The sequence below is a fragment of the Oncorhynchus keta genome, chromosome 16 (genome assembly GCF_023373465.1).
Source record: "Oncorhynchus keta strain PuntledgeMale-10-30-2019 chromosome 16, Oket_V2, whole genome shotgun sequence".
In the NCBI taxonomy this organism is placed as follows: domain Eukaryota; kingdom Metazoa; phylum Chordata; class Actinopteri; order Salmoniformes; family Salmonidae; genus Oncorhynchus; species Oncorhynchus keta.
In genome coordinates, this window is record NC_068436.1 from 10,046,537 (window position 1) to 10,059,653 (window position 13,117).

The following is a 13,117-nucleotide window of genomic DNA, read 5'->3' on the forward strand; positions in this document are numbered from 1 at the left end:
GTACGTACCTGAGGGAGTGTATGTTAGTGTAATCTGTATCACCTCTCTCTTCCAGGAAGAGGAGGTGCTGCTGGTGAAGGAGGAGGGGTGTGAGGAGGGTCTGGAGAATGATGGGATCAAATTGGGGTCATAATAGGGGCTGCACCAAATGTTTGATGCATTATAATAATTGATTATGCTTATGTTGTATTAATAGAAGGGGAAGGGCTATAAGACCCCTTCCCCACTACATTTATAGTGTCCTAGACTACAGATTAACAATATATATACATAATAAGGTTTTAAATTGTTTCAGTTATTTTCTAGTCGCTGCCTCTTATAAAGAAACGGTCTGTGAGAAAAGCACCTCAAATATAAACACAGAACAGGGGAGATAAGAGACTAGTCAGACACCTCTATAAATCAACTTGGGGAGTGGACATTTACTGCTGAGCCCTTAGAAAACACAGGAACTATTGTATCTCTCTTGCAAGTTTGTATAGCTGTCTCTGCATGGGCTTGGTCTGATATGTAGAAGGTAATGACATATGCAGTGACATCACTACGGCTGGACTTCAGGCTTATTAATAAAATAACTTGGGACTTTTCCTATTTTGCAGAACTCAGGAGAGACATCAGTTGTATGTGTGATGTTTGATCTCTGACTTCTGTCTACAGCTGTATTTTGATTCAAATTGTTATGATTTATAAGTGCACATTTTGAGTGTTCCTTATTTGTTAACACTCACTACCGAGTAAAACAAACAGTCTCTGGAAGCAACATCAGCATTGTCAGGAGCTTCATGAAATGGGTTTCCATGGCCGAGCAGCCACACTCAAGCTTAAGATCACCATGCGCTATGCCAAGTGTCGGCTGGGGTGGTGTAAAGCTCACCACCATTGGACTCTGGAGCAGTGGAAACGTGTTCTCTGGAGTGCTGAATCATGCTTCACCATCTGGCAGTCTGATGGACGAATCTGGGTTTGGTGGATGCCAAGAGAACGCTACTTGCCCAAATGCATAGTGCCAACTGTAAAGTTTGGTGGAGGAATAATAGTGAAGGGAAATCTTAACACTACAGCATACAATGACTTTCTAGACAATTCTGTGCTTCCAACTGTGGCAACAGTTTGGGGAAACCATTTCCTGTTTCAGCATGACAATGCTCCCGTGCACAAAGCGAGGTCCATACAGAATTGGTTTGTCAAGATCGGTGTGGAAGAACTTGACTGGCCTGCACAGAGCCCTGACCTCAACTCCATCGAACACCTTTGGGATGAATTGGAATGCCGACTGCGAGCCAGGTCTAATCGTCCAACATCAGTCAAATCAAATCAAATGTTATTTGTCAGATACACGTGTTTAGCAGATGTTATTGCGGGTGCAGCGAAATGCTTGTACCCGACCTCACTAATGCTTGTGACTGAATGGAAGCAAGTCCCCGCAGCACATTGCCAACATCTAGTGGAAAGCCTTCCAAGAAGAGTGGAGGCTGTTATAGCAGCAAAGGGGGGACCAACTCCATATTAATGCCCATGATTTTGGAATGAGATGTTCGACAAGCAGGTGTCGACATACTTTTTGTCATGTAGTGTATTAGGTCAGGGCCTGTATCCACAAAGCATCTCAGAGTAGGAGTGATGATCTAGGATCAGTTTAGCCTTTTAAATCATAATGAATAAGACTATGATGGGGACCTGATCCCCGATCAGCACTTATATTCTGAGACTCTTTGTGGCTACAGGCAAAGGTTTTGATAAATGTTGTCTTAAAGATGCACTATGCAGAAATCACTCCGCCATTTCCTGGTTGCTGAAATTCTAATAGTTTGCCTAATTTCAGTTTGTGACAAAACAAGCAAATATTTTTACTTAATATTAACACAATTTGAAATGTAGATTTTGATAGACCAATGTATCAGCTATTACACCACGTAAAAGAACAACCTTATTCCTTCATTCCTTCAAACTAACTTGATTTATGTCAACTCCGTCAGACACCATGAAAGGCATTTCATTTTTACATGTATTGTGTTTAACGGCTTTGATTGTATAATCCTAGATTATTCAAAGACAGTGGGGAGAACAAGTATTTGATACACTGCCGATTTTGCAGGTTTTCCTACTTACAAAGCATGTAGAGGTCTGTCATTTTTATCATAGGTACACTTCAACTGTGAGAGACGGAATCTAAAACAAAAATCCAGTAAATCACATTGTATGATTTTTAAGTAATTCATTTGCATTTTATTGCATGACATAAGTATTTGATGGATCAGAAAAGCAGAACTTAATATTTGGTACAGAAACCTTTGTTTGCAATTACAGAGGTCATACGTTTCCTGTAGTTCTTGACCAGGTTTGCAAACACTGCAGCAGGGATTTTGGCCCACTCCTCCATACAGACCTTCTCCAGATCCTTCAGGTTTCGGGGCTGTCACTGGGAAATACGGACTTTCAGCTCCCTCCAAAGATTTTCTATTAGGTTCTGGTCTGGAGACTGGCTAGGCCACTCCAGGACCTTGAGATGCTTCTTACGGAGCCACTCCTTAGTTGCCCTGGCTGTGTGTTTCGGGTCGTTGTCATGCTGGAAGACCCAGCCACGACCCATCTTCAATGCTCTTACTGAGGGAAGGAGGTTGTTGGCCAAGATCTTGCGATACATGGCCCCATCCATCCTCCCCTCAATACGGTGCAGTCATCCTGTCACCTTTGCAGAAAAGCATCCCCAAAGAATGATGTTTCCACCTCCATTCTTCAAGGTTGAGATGGCACTTGTGAAGGTGGTAAATGACATTCTAATGGCATCGGACTGAGGCTCTGCATCTGTCCTCGTGCTCCTAGACCTTCGTGCTGCTTTTGATACCATCGATTACCACATTCTTTTGGAGAGATTGGAAACCCAAATTGGTCTACACGGATAAGTTCTGGCCTGGTTTAGATCTTATCTGTCTGAAAGATATCAGTTTGTCTCTGTGAATGGTTTGTCCTCTGACAAATCAACTGTAAATTTCGGTGTTCCTCAAGGTTCCGTTTTAGGACCACTATTGTTTTCACTATATATTTTACCTCTTGGGGATGTTATTCGAAAACATAATGTTAACATTCACTGCTATGCGGATGACACACAGCTGTACATTTCAATGAAACATGGTGAAGCCCCAAAATTGCCCTTGCTAGAAGCATGTGTTTCAGACATAAGGAAGTGGATGGCTGCAAACTTTCTAATTTTAAACTCGGACAAAACAGAGATGCTTGTTCTAGGTCCCAAGAAACAAAGAGATCTTCTGTTGAATCTGACAACTAATCTTAATGGTTGTACAGTCGTCTCAAATAAAAATGTGGAGGACCTCGGCGTTACTCTGGACCGTGATCTCTCTTTTGAAGAACATATCAAGACCATTTCAAGGACAGCTTTTTTCCATCTACGTAACATTGCAAAAATCAGAAAATTTCTGTCCAAAAATGATGCAGAAAAATTAATCCATGCTTTTGTCACTTCTAGGTTAAACTACTGCAATGCTCTACTGTCCGGCTACCCGGATAAAGCACTAAATAAACTTCAGTTGGTGCTAAATACGGCTGCTAGAATCCTGACTAGAACCAATAAATTTGATCATATTACTCCAGTGCTAGCCTCTCTACACTGGCTTCCTGTCAAAGCAAGGGCTGATTTCAAGGTTTTACTGCTAAACTACAAAGCATTACATGGGCTTGCTCCTACCTATCTCTCTGATTTGGTCCTGCCGTACATACCTACACGTACGCTACGGTCACAAGACGCAGGCCTCCTAATTGTCCCTAGAATTTCTAAGCAAACAGCTGGAGGCAGGGCTTTCTCCTACAGAGCTCCATTTTTATGGAACGGTCTGCCTACCCATGTCAGAGACGCAAACTCGGTCTCAACCTTTAAGTCTTTACTGAAGACTCATCTCTTCAGTGGGTCATATGATTGAGTGTAGTCTGGCCCAGGAGTGGGAAGGTGAACGGAAAGGCTCTGGAGCAACGAACCGCCCTTGCTGTCTCTGCCTGGCTGTTTCCCCTGTTTCCACTGGGATTCTCTGCCTCTAACCCTATTACAGGGGCTGAGTCACTGGCTTACGGGGGTCTCTCATGCCGTCCCTGGAAGGGGTGCGTCACCTGAGTGGGTTGATTCACTGATGTGGTCATCCTGTCTGGGTTGGCGCCCCCCCTTGGGTTGTGCCATGGCGGAGATCTTTGTGGGCTATACTCAGCCTTGTCTCAGGATGGTAAGTTGGTGGTTGAAGATATCCCTCTAGTGGTGTGGGGGCTGTGCTTTGGCAAAGTGGGTGGGGTTATATCCTTCCTGTTTGGCCCTGTCCGGGGGTGTCCTCGGATGGGGCCACAGTGTCTCCTGACCCCTCCTGTCTCAGCCTCCAGTATTTATGCTGCAGTAGTTTGCTTCGGGGCTAGGGTCAGTTTGTTATATCTGGAGTACTTCTCCTGTCCTATTCGGTGTCCTGTGTGAATCTAAGTGTGCGTTCTCTAATTCTCTCCTTCTCTCTTTCTTTTCTCTCTCTCGGAGGACCTGAGCCCTAGGACCATGCCCCAGGACTACCTGACATGATGACTCCTTGCTGTCCCCAGTCCACCTGGCCGTGCTGCTGCTCCAGTTTCAACTGTTCTGCCTTATTATTTTTCGACCATGCTGGTCATTTATGAACATTTTAACATCTTGGCCATGTTCTGTTATAATCTCCACCCGGCACATCCAGAAGAGGACTGGCCACCCCACATAGCCTGGTTCCTCTCTAGGTTTCTTCCTAGGTTTTGGCCTTTCTAGGGAGTTTTTCCGAGCCACCGTGCTTCTACACCTGCATTGCTTGCTGTTTGGGGTTTTAGGCTGGGTTTCTGTACAGCACTTTGAGATATCAGCTGATGTACGAAGGGCTATATAAATACATTCGATTTGATTTGATTTGGTTGGGATGGTGTTCTTGGGGTTGTACTCATCCTTCTTCTTCCTCCAAACATGGCGAGTGGAGTTTAGACCAAAAAGCTCTATTTGTGTCTCATCAGACCACATGACCTCCCATTCCTCCTCTGGATCATCCAGATGGTCATTGGCAAACTTCAGATGGGCCTGGACATGCGCTGGCTTGAGCAGGGGGACCTTGCGTGCGCTGCAGGATTTTAATCCATGGCGGCGTAGTGTGTTACTAATGGTTTTCTTTGAGACTGTGGTCCCAGCTCTCTTCAGGTCATTGACCAGGTCCTGCTGTGTAGTTCTGAGATGATCCCTCACCTTCCTCATGATCATTGATGCCCCACGAGGTGAGATCTTGCATGGAGCCCCAGACCGAGGGTGATTGACCGTCATCTTGAACATCTTCCATTTTCTAATAATTGCGCCAACAGTTGTTGCCTTCTTACTAAGCTGCTTGCCTATTGTCCTCTAGCCCATCCCAGCCCTGTGCAGGTCTACAATTTTATCCCTGATGTCCTTACACAGCTCTCTGGTCTTGGGCATTGTGGAGAGGTTGGCGTCTGTTTGAGTGTGTGGAGAGGTGTCTATATAGTGTTGTAATGAAAATACATAAACATAAATATGGGTTTTTATTTCTCTGCAGATGAAGGCTCCGTTTGAAATTTTCCAAACTGTGCAGTCTTCTTTAGTCAGGCCAGATTCCATCGAAGAATCGGAAGTTACCAAACCATAGAAGATGAAAATATGTGATTTTCGAAGATGGGTTTATGGGATAGCTAGCAACTTGTATTGATTTACCCATTCCTATAAGTGAGTACTATTTTAATAGTACGTTAAAAAATAAGATGCATTGGCAGTTAAGCCAATTATACTTTATGACTGTTGCTTCCCGTTTTAGTTTTATTGTGATAATTATTATGAGTGAAGGTCACTAGCTGCAATATAGCCTAGCTTTTAGCTAGCTAGCTAGCTAGCTGTTCTGTAAGATAGCTTGACTTTCTAGAAAGTTATTGAAACAAATTAAGGAAAAAGTAAGTAAACAAAACATGATTTATTATCAACTGAAACAATGTTGATCCTGTCTTGAATGCAACTTCCCAAAATAAATGAGAATGCATGAAGCTGATGTACGGTGTAATGAAATACAGTATTTTATATCCAATTGAATCTTTGTTTAACTAGTCAGTTAAGAACAAATTCTTATTTACAATGACAGCCTACTGGGGAACAGTGGGTTAACTGCCTTGTTCAGGGGCAGAACGACCTTGTCAGCTCAGGGATTCGATCCAGCAACCTTTCAGTTACTGGCCCAATGCTCTAACCACTAGGCTACCTGCCGCCCTTTACCAGTAAAAAGTTTGGACACACCTACTCATTCTCGGGTTTTTATTTGTACTATTTTCTATATTGTATCTGTGAACACATACAAACATAGTCACTGTTTAATTACCAATGTCAGTTAGAATAGATGCTATATTGAAGTTTGGACAGGTCAGACTAAACCTACCGGAGCGATGTGGATGGGTAGTCAGGCTAAGCCTGACAAGCTATGAAAATAGCAAGTGAACAGTGAATTACATCATTTTTGGAGGTCTAAACCATTGCAATCATATTTATTTACATGTTATGATAACAACCGTTGCTCCTTCTGGTAAGTTTTGGTAGGTCCATTCATGACAAGTGGATCACTCTTTCTGGGTAAGTCTCAGAGCTTTCCACACCTGGATTGTGCAACATTTGCCCATTATTCTTTTCAAAATTCTTCAAACTCTGTCAAATTGTTTGTTGATCATTGCTAGACAACCATTTTCAGGCCTTGCCATAGATTTTCAAGCAGATTTAAGTCAAAACTGTAACGCCGTCACTCAAGAACATTCACAGTCTTCTTGGTAAGCAACTCCAGTGTAGATTTGGCCTGTTTTAGGTTATTGCCCAGCTGAAAGGCAAATTAATCTCCCAGTGTCTGGTGGAAAGCAGACTGAACCAGGTTTTCCTCTAGGATTTAGTTTATTCTGTTTAGTTTTTTATGCTGAAAAACTCCTCAGTCCTTAACGATTACAAGCATACCCATAGCATAATGCAGCCACCACTATGCTTGAAAATATGGAGAGTGATACTCCGTGATGTTTTCTATTGTTTTTGCCCCCAAACATAACACTTTGTATACAGGAAAAAAAGTGAATTGCTTTGCCACAATTTTTGCAGTATTACTTTAGTGCCTTATTCTGTACATGATTCCTCCTTTTCATTCTGTCAATTAGGTTATTATTGTGGAGTAACTGCAATGTTGTTGATCATGCTTAGGTTTCTCCTATCACAGCCATTACACTATGTAACTGTTTTAAAGTCACCATTGGCCTCATGGTGAAATCCCTAAGCGGTTTCCTTCCTCTTCGGCAACTGACTTAGTAAGGTCGCCTGTATCTTTGTAGTGACTTAGTGTATTTATACAACTTCCAAAGTGTAATTATATAACTTCAATGTCTGCTTTTTTCATTTGATCTTATCTAACCTATCTAACCTCCCTGATCTTTGTGGTTGAATCTGTGTTTGAAACTCACTGCTCGACTGAGGGATCTTACAGACAATTGTATGTGTGGGGTACAGAGAAGAGGCAGTCATGCAAAAAATCATGTTAAACTTTATTATTGTACACAGTGAGTCCATGCAACTTATTATGTGAGTTGTTAAGCAAATTTGTACTCCTGAACTTTAGACTTGCCATGAAAGGGGTTGAATACTTTTCAGTTTTTATTTTTTAATGAATTTGTAAAAACATAATTCCACTGTAGATCAGTGACAAAAAAAAATAATGAAAAAATTCAGGATGTAACAACAAAATGTGGAAAAAGTCAAGGGGTCGGTGTGAATGCTTTCTGAAGGCACTGTAATTCTATGCTATACAGACATAGACTGACTGGCTCCAGATTGGATTCAGGCCAGTGACTCCGTTACACTATGTAACCAATTGTGACATGTGCTATGGCTCTTGGCGCTAAAATGATACAATGATAGATATTATCCGCATATGATGCATTTTGCATCATACACAGATTAATTTCTCTATTTTGATAGTTACATATTTTATGATTGAAATGGTAGATCAATTAACAATTAAGTGACTCAAACACACAAATTCTGCGTACACGTTTTAAAAATCTAGCGAAAATAACCACCTTCTTGATTTCCACGGATGGTTGTTGGCATGGTTGTAAGCTCTGCAAAAACACAATCATGTTTTTAGTACACAATTGTCGATTTTATTACACAGTATGCATACACATTGATAGGCTATATACATTTGTTTTTATATATAAAATGCACTGAAACCAAAATGCCTTTAGTTTTTGGTGATCGTCTCAGTTTCGGCTCATTTTCAAGTCCTCTGGTGGTTACAGTGATGCCAACTTAGCAATTTTGTTGCTATATTTAGCAACTTTTCAGACTACCCTGGCAACTTTTGTGTCAAACAGCACCTAGCAACAAATTTAGCTACTTTAAAAAAAATATTTTAAAATTTTAGCAACTTTTGAAAAGTGTCTCAAACGCTAAAATGCACGCATTTTCCCCTCTAAATGACACAAAAACTATTTTCTCTGTAACACACTCAGTCACAACACACGTGCCTGGCTGCAAAAGTGCATTGTGAGTGAGGTCAGCAGCAGGTGCTCAGCTCGTGCCCAGGCAGCAGCAGGCCAGCAGCAAATTGCAAATCATTGTTGGCTGACTGCAGCAGCAGCAGTACGGATTCGACAAGCCAAACCCAACGAATATAGTTGGTCACAAATGTTTGATCTTGAACAGAACTTACAACATCAATCAGCATATCTCAATCAAAATTGTGCAGCCAGAACTTAGCAACAAATCAACCTGCCTCTAGCAACTTACCCTGAAAATTAGTTGGCAACACTGGGTGGTTACAGACCTAATCCTTGAACGGGTAGCACCATAGAAAGAAGCTGGCTTGATGAAAACAATGTCCATTTCATCTGTTCTCTTTGGACGCAATGTCATTTGTTTTTAGATAAACAGCTTGTTTTGAATGGTAACTGCGTTAAGGGTGGAGTTTTGGACGCGGTGAAGAGTACTGGAAAGGTGGGGCATTCAGGTTACAATAGGCTAAGCATACAGCAGATCGCCGATTGTCCTCACTTTGATTATGCTGTAGAACATACTGTAGCACCGTGACCAGGATCTCTATTCATTTAAGTGAGCAGATTAGTGCATTCAGGAGGAACGGAAAACCAAGTGAAGACATTTAAAAAATACTGGTAGACTTGGATTTTGGTCCTGGACAGTGCTATTCGCAAAGCCCAGGAAAATGTACAGGTACAGTAGAGGACAATACTGTAAAGTAGGCCAAATAATGCTAAAAAGAATGCTATATAAAATCAACTGCTGGTTTTTACTGTATGCTGCACATTTTTACATTGTATTCCATTTCCAGCGAGACACTTCAAGCCATCGACTCACTGATGAATGAAGACGATGAGCGATCAGCAAAGGCCATCGGGAATCTGCTGGCATCACCGCACAACATCGCTCAAATCAGTCAGAAGAGGACAGTTGAAGAAACTTGCATGAAAGGCTCGGTAAGAAATGTTATACAGTGGGGCAAAAAAATATTTAGTCAGCCACCAATTGTGCAAGTTCTCCCACTTAAAAATATGAGAGAGGCCTGTAATTTTCATCATAGGTACACTTCAACAATGACAGACAAAATGGGGGATCCAGAAAATCACATTGTAGGATTTTTAATGAATTTATTTGCAAATTATGGTGGAAAATAAGTATTTGGTCAATAACAAAAGTTTAGGTTTGCATTGCAAATGAGGGCATAAATTGGGTCAAGACACCAGCAGAGTAAGTGGACCTTTATGTAGTAACATAAAGGTTACATTTAAACAAATAAAAACATAAATAAAATATTTAAAACCGATCAAACTTGTTTGGTATCAACTGAAAACATTCATCCGTAACTCTACCAAGCCGACAAGCAAAGATCAAGATGCTTTAGCTAGAGAAATAGACGATACAACAACTCAACAAATACATTGATCATCTCAGCACGGTTTTACCAGTGGTAGTGGAACTGGGTGGAAGTGTGACTAAAATGTAGTTTAAAGAAACATCTGCATTTGAATGTTTTTTTCTCGTTATTTTATTAACGAAAGCATAGTGGTGATGAAGAAATACTGTACTGCTGTTTTGAGTTAGAAATGTAACACTTTAGAGTACTTAAGCATTGACTACATTGCAAGTGGAGGGGTTTTCACAGCCGTAGCTGGGCTATAAAAAGTCCATTGTCCTGCTAATAGGAAACATTGTTTGCGTGATGGGCCACACCTGCTACAGTACTACAGTACACTTCAGTACACTTTCAAAATGCCTCCAGTTGTCCATCACTACTGTAAATAAAAACACAGCATCTTGTTTACATTCTTTATTGTGACCACAATGTCACAAATCATTTTTGATCTACCTTTCCAATGACTTTAGAGTTTGGGATTTACAAATGTGTGCTTTTCATTATTCATTACGTTGTTTTAGTTCCACCGTGCAGACTTTTTTTCTTTAAATGATTGTTTTACGTTGGATGCTACATTTTTGACTAATTGCCTAATAAAAGAATCCTACTTCTATTAGGCTGCTAAGCCTCATAGCCAACCTCAGCCAGTTAAGTTACTTTATGTAGGTCTAGGCTCCAAAAAAATAGTCTACAATTAAGACCTCTTGATGTTTGTAAAGTCAAATTAAAATGAAGATTATTGTTGAAAAGAATTGCTCGACTGGTGTAGGTTCTGTTGGTGTGCAACACTTGCATAACAAGTTAGCTATATTTTCAGCACCAGCACCTGTGGAACGCTTGTTAAGACACTAACATCTTACAGACGGTAGGCAATTAAGGTCACAGTTATGAAAACGTAGGACACCAAAGAGGCCTTTCTACTTACTGAAAAACACCAAAAGAAAGATGCCACGGGTCCCTGCTCAACTGTGAAAGTGCCTTAGCCTTGCTGCAAGGAGGCATGAGAACGGCAGATGTGGCCAGGGCAATAAATTGCAATGTCCGTACAGTGAGATGCCTAAGACAGCGCTACAGGGAGACAGGATGGACAGCTGATCGCCCTCACAATGGAAGACCACGTGTAACACCTGCACAGGATCGGTACATCCGAACTTCACACCTGCGGGACAGGTACAGGATGGCAACAACAACTGCCCGAGTTACAACAGGAACGCACAATCCCTCCATCAGTGCTCAGTCTGTCCGCAATAGGCTGAGAGAGGCTGGACTGAGGCAGGTCCTCACCAGACATTACCGGCAACAACGTCGCCTATGAGCACAAACCCACCGTCGCTGGACCAGACAGAATTGGCAAAAAGTGCTCTTCACTGACGAGTCGTGGTTTTATCTCACCAAGCGTGATGGTCGGATTCACGTTTATCGTCGAAGGAATGAGCATTACACTGAGGCCTGTACTCTGGAGTGGGATCGATTTGGAGGTGGAGGGTCCATCATGGTCTGGGGCGGTGTGTCACAGCCTCATCGTACTAAGCGTGTTGTCATTGCAGGCAATCTCAATGCTGTGCGTTACAGGGAAGATGTCCTCCTCCTTCATGTGGTACCCTTCCTGCAGGCTCATCCGTCTGCTAAATGGCATATATCCTGACATGACCCTCCAGCACGACAATGCCACCAGCCATACTGCTCGTTCTGTGCGTGATTTCCTGCAAGACAGAAATGTCAGTGTTCTGCCATGGCCAGCGAAGTGCCCGGATCTCAATCCCATTGAGCACGTCTGGGACCTGTTGGATCAGAGGGTGAGGGCTAGGGCCATTCCCCCCAAAAATGTCCGAGGGGTCCCTTGGTGGAAGAGTGGGGTAACATCTTACAGCAAGAACTGGCAAATCTGGTGCAGTCCATGAGGAGGAGATGCAGTACTTGATGCAGCTGGTACCCACACCAGATACCGACTGTTACTTTTGACCCCCCCCTTTGTTCAGGGACACATTATTCCATTTCTGTTAGTCACGTGTGTGTGGAACTTGTTCAGTTTATGTCTCAGTTGTTGACTCTTGTTATGTTCATACAAATATTTTTGCTGAAAATAAACACAGTTGACAGAGAGAGGACGTTTCTTTTTTTTGCTGAGTTTATATACAGTCGAAGTCAGGTGTTTACATAGACTTAGGTTGGAGTAATTAAAAGTCATTGTTCAACCACTCCAAAAATGTCTTGTTAACAAACTATAGTTTTGGCAAGTCGGTTAGGACATCTACTTTGTGCATGACACAGGTAGTTTTTTCCAACAATTGTTTACAGATTATTTCACTTATAATTCACTGTATCACAATTCCAGTGGGTCAGAAGTTTACATACATTGAGTTGACTGTGCCTTCAAACAGCTTGGAAAATTCCAGAAAAGTATGTCATGGCTTTAGAAGCTTCTTATAGGCTAATTGACATAATTTGAGTCAATTGGATGTGTGGATGTATTTCAAGGCCTACCTTAAAATCTCAGTGTCTCTTTGCTTGACATCATGGGAAAATCAAAACAAAATCAGCCAAGTCCTAAGAAAAAAAATGGTATACCTCCATAAGTCTGGTTCATCCTTGGGAGCAATTTCCAAATGCCTGAAGGTACCACGTTCATCAGTACAAACAATAGTACGCAAGTATAAACACCACAGGACCACGCAGCTGTCATACCACTCAGGAAGGACACGCGTTCTGTCTCCTAGAGATGAACGTACTTTGGTACAAAAAGTACAAAAATAGAACTGCTTGGCCATAATGACCATCATTATGTTTGGAGGAAAAAGAGGGAGGCTTGCAAGCCTAAGAAAACCATCCCAACAGTGAAGCACGGGGGTGGCAGCATCATGTTGTGGGGGTGCTTTTCTGCAGGAGGGACTGGTGCATTTCAGAAAATAGATGGCATCATGAGGATCGAAAATTACGTGGATATATTGAAGCAACATCTCAAGACATCAGTCAGGAAGTTAAAGCTTGGTCGCAAATGGGTCTTCCAAATGGACAATGACCCCCCCCCCCCCCCCCCACCCCAAGCATACCTCCAAAGTTGTGGCAAAATGGCTTAAGGACAATAAAGTCAAGGTATTGGAGAGGCCATCACAAAGCTCTGACCTCAATCCTATAGAAAATGTGTGGGCAGAACTGAAAAA

General features: G+C 42.0%; 1 protein-coding gene across 2 annotated transcripts in view; it reads left to right on the plus strand.

The window, feature by feature from the left end:
- Positions 1 to 13,117, plus strand: part of LOC118395551 (zinc finger and BTB domain-containing protein 32-like) — a 153,614-nt gene that overhangs the window by 42,549 nt on the left and 97,948 nt on the right. The gene's annotated exons all lie outside the window — the stretch shown is intronic.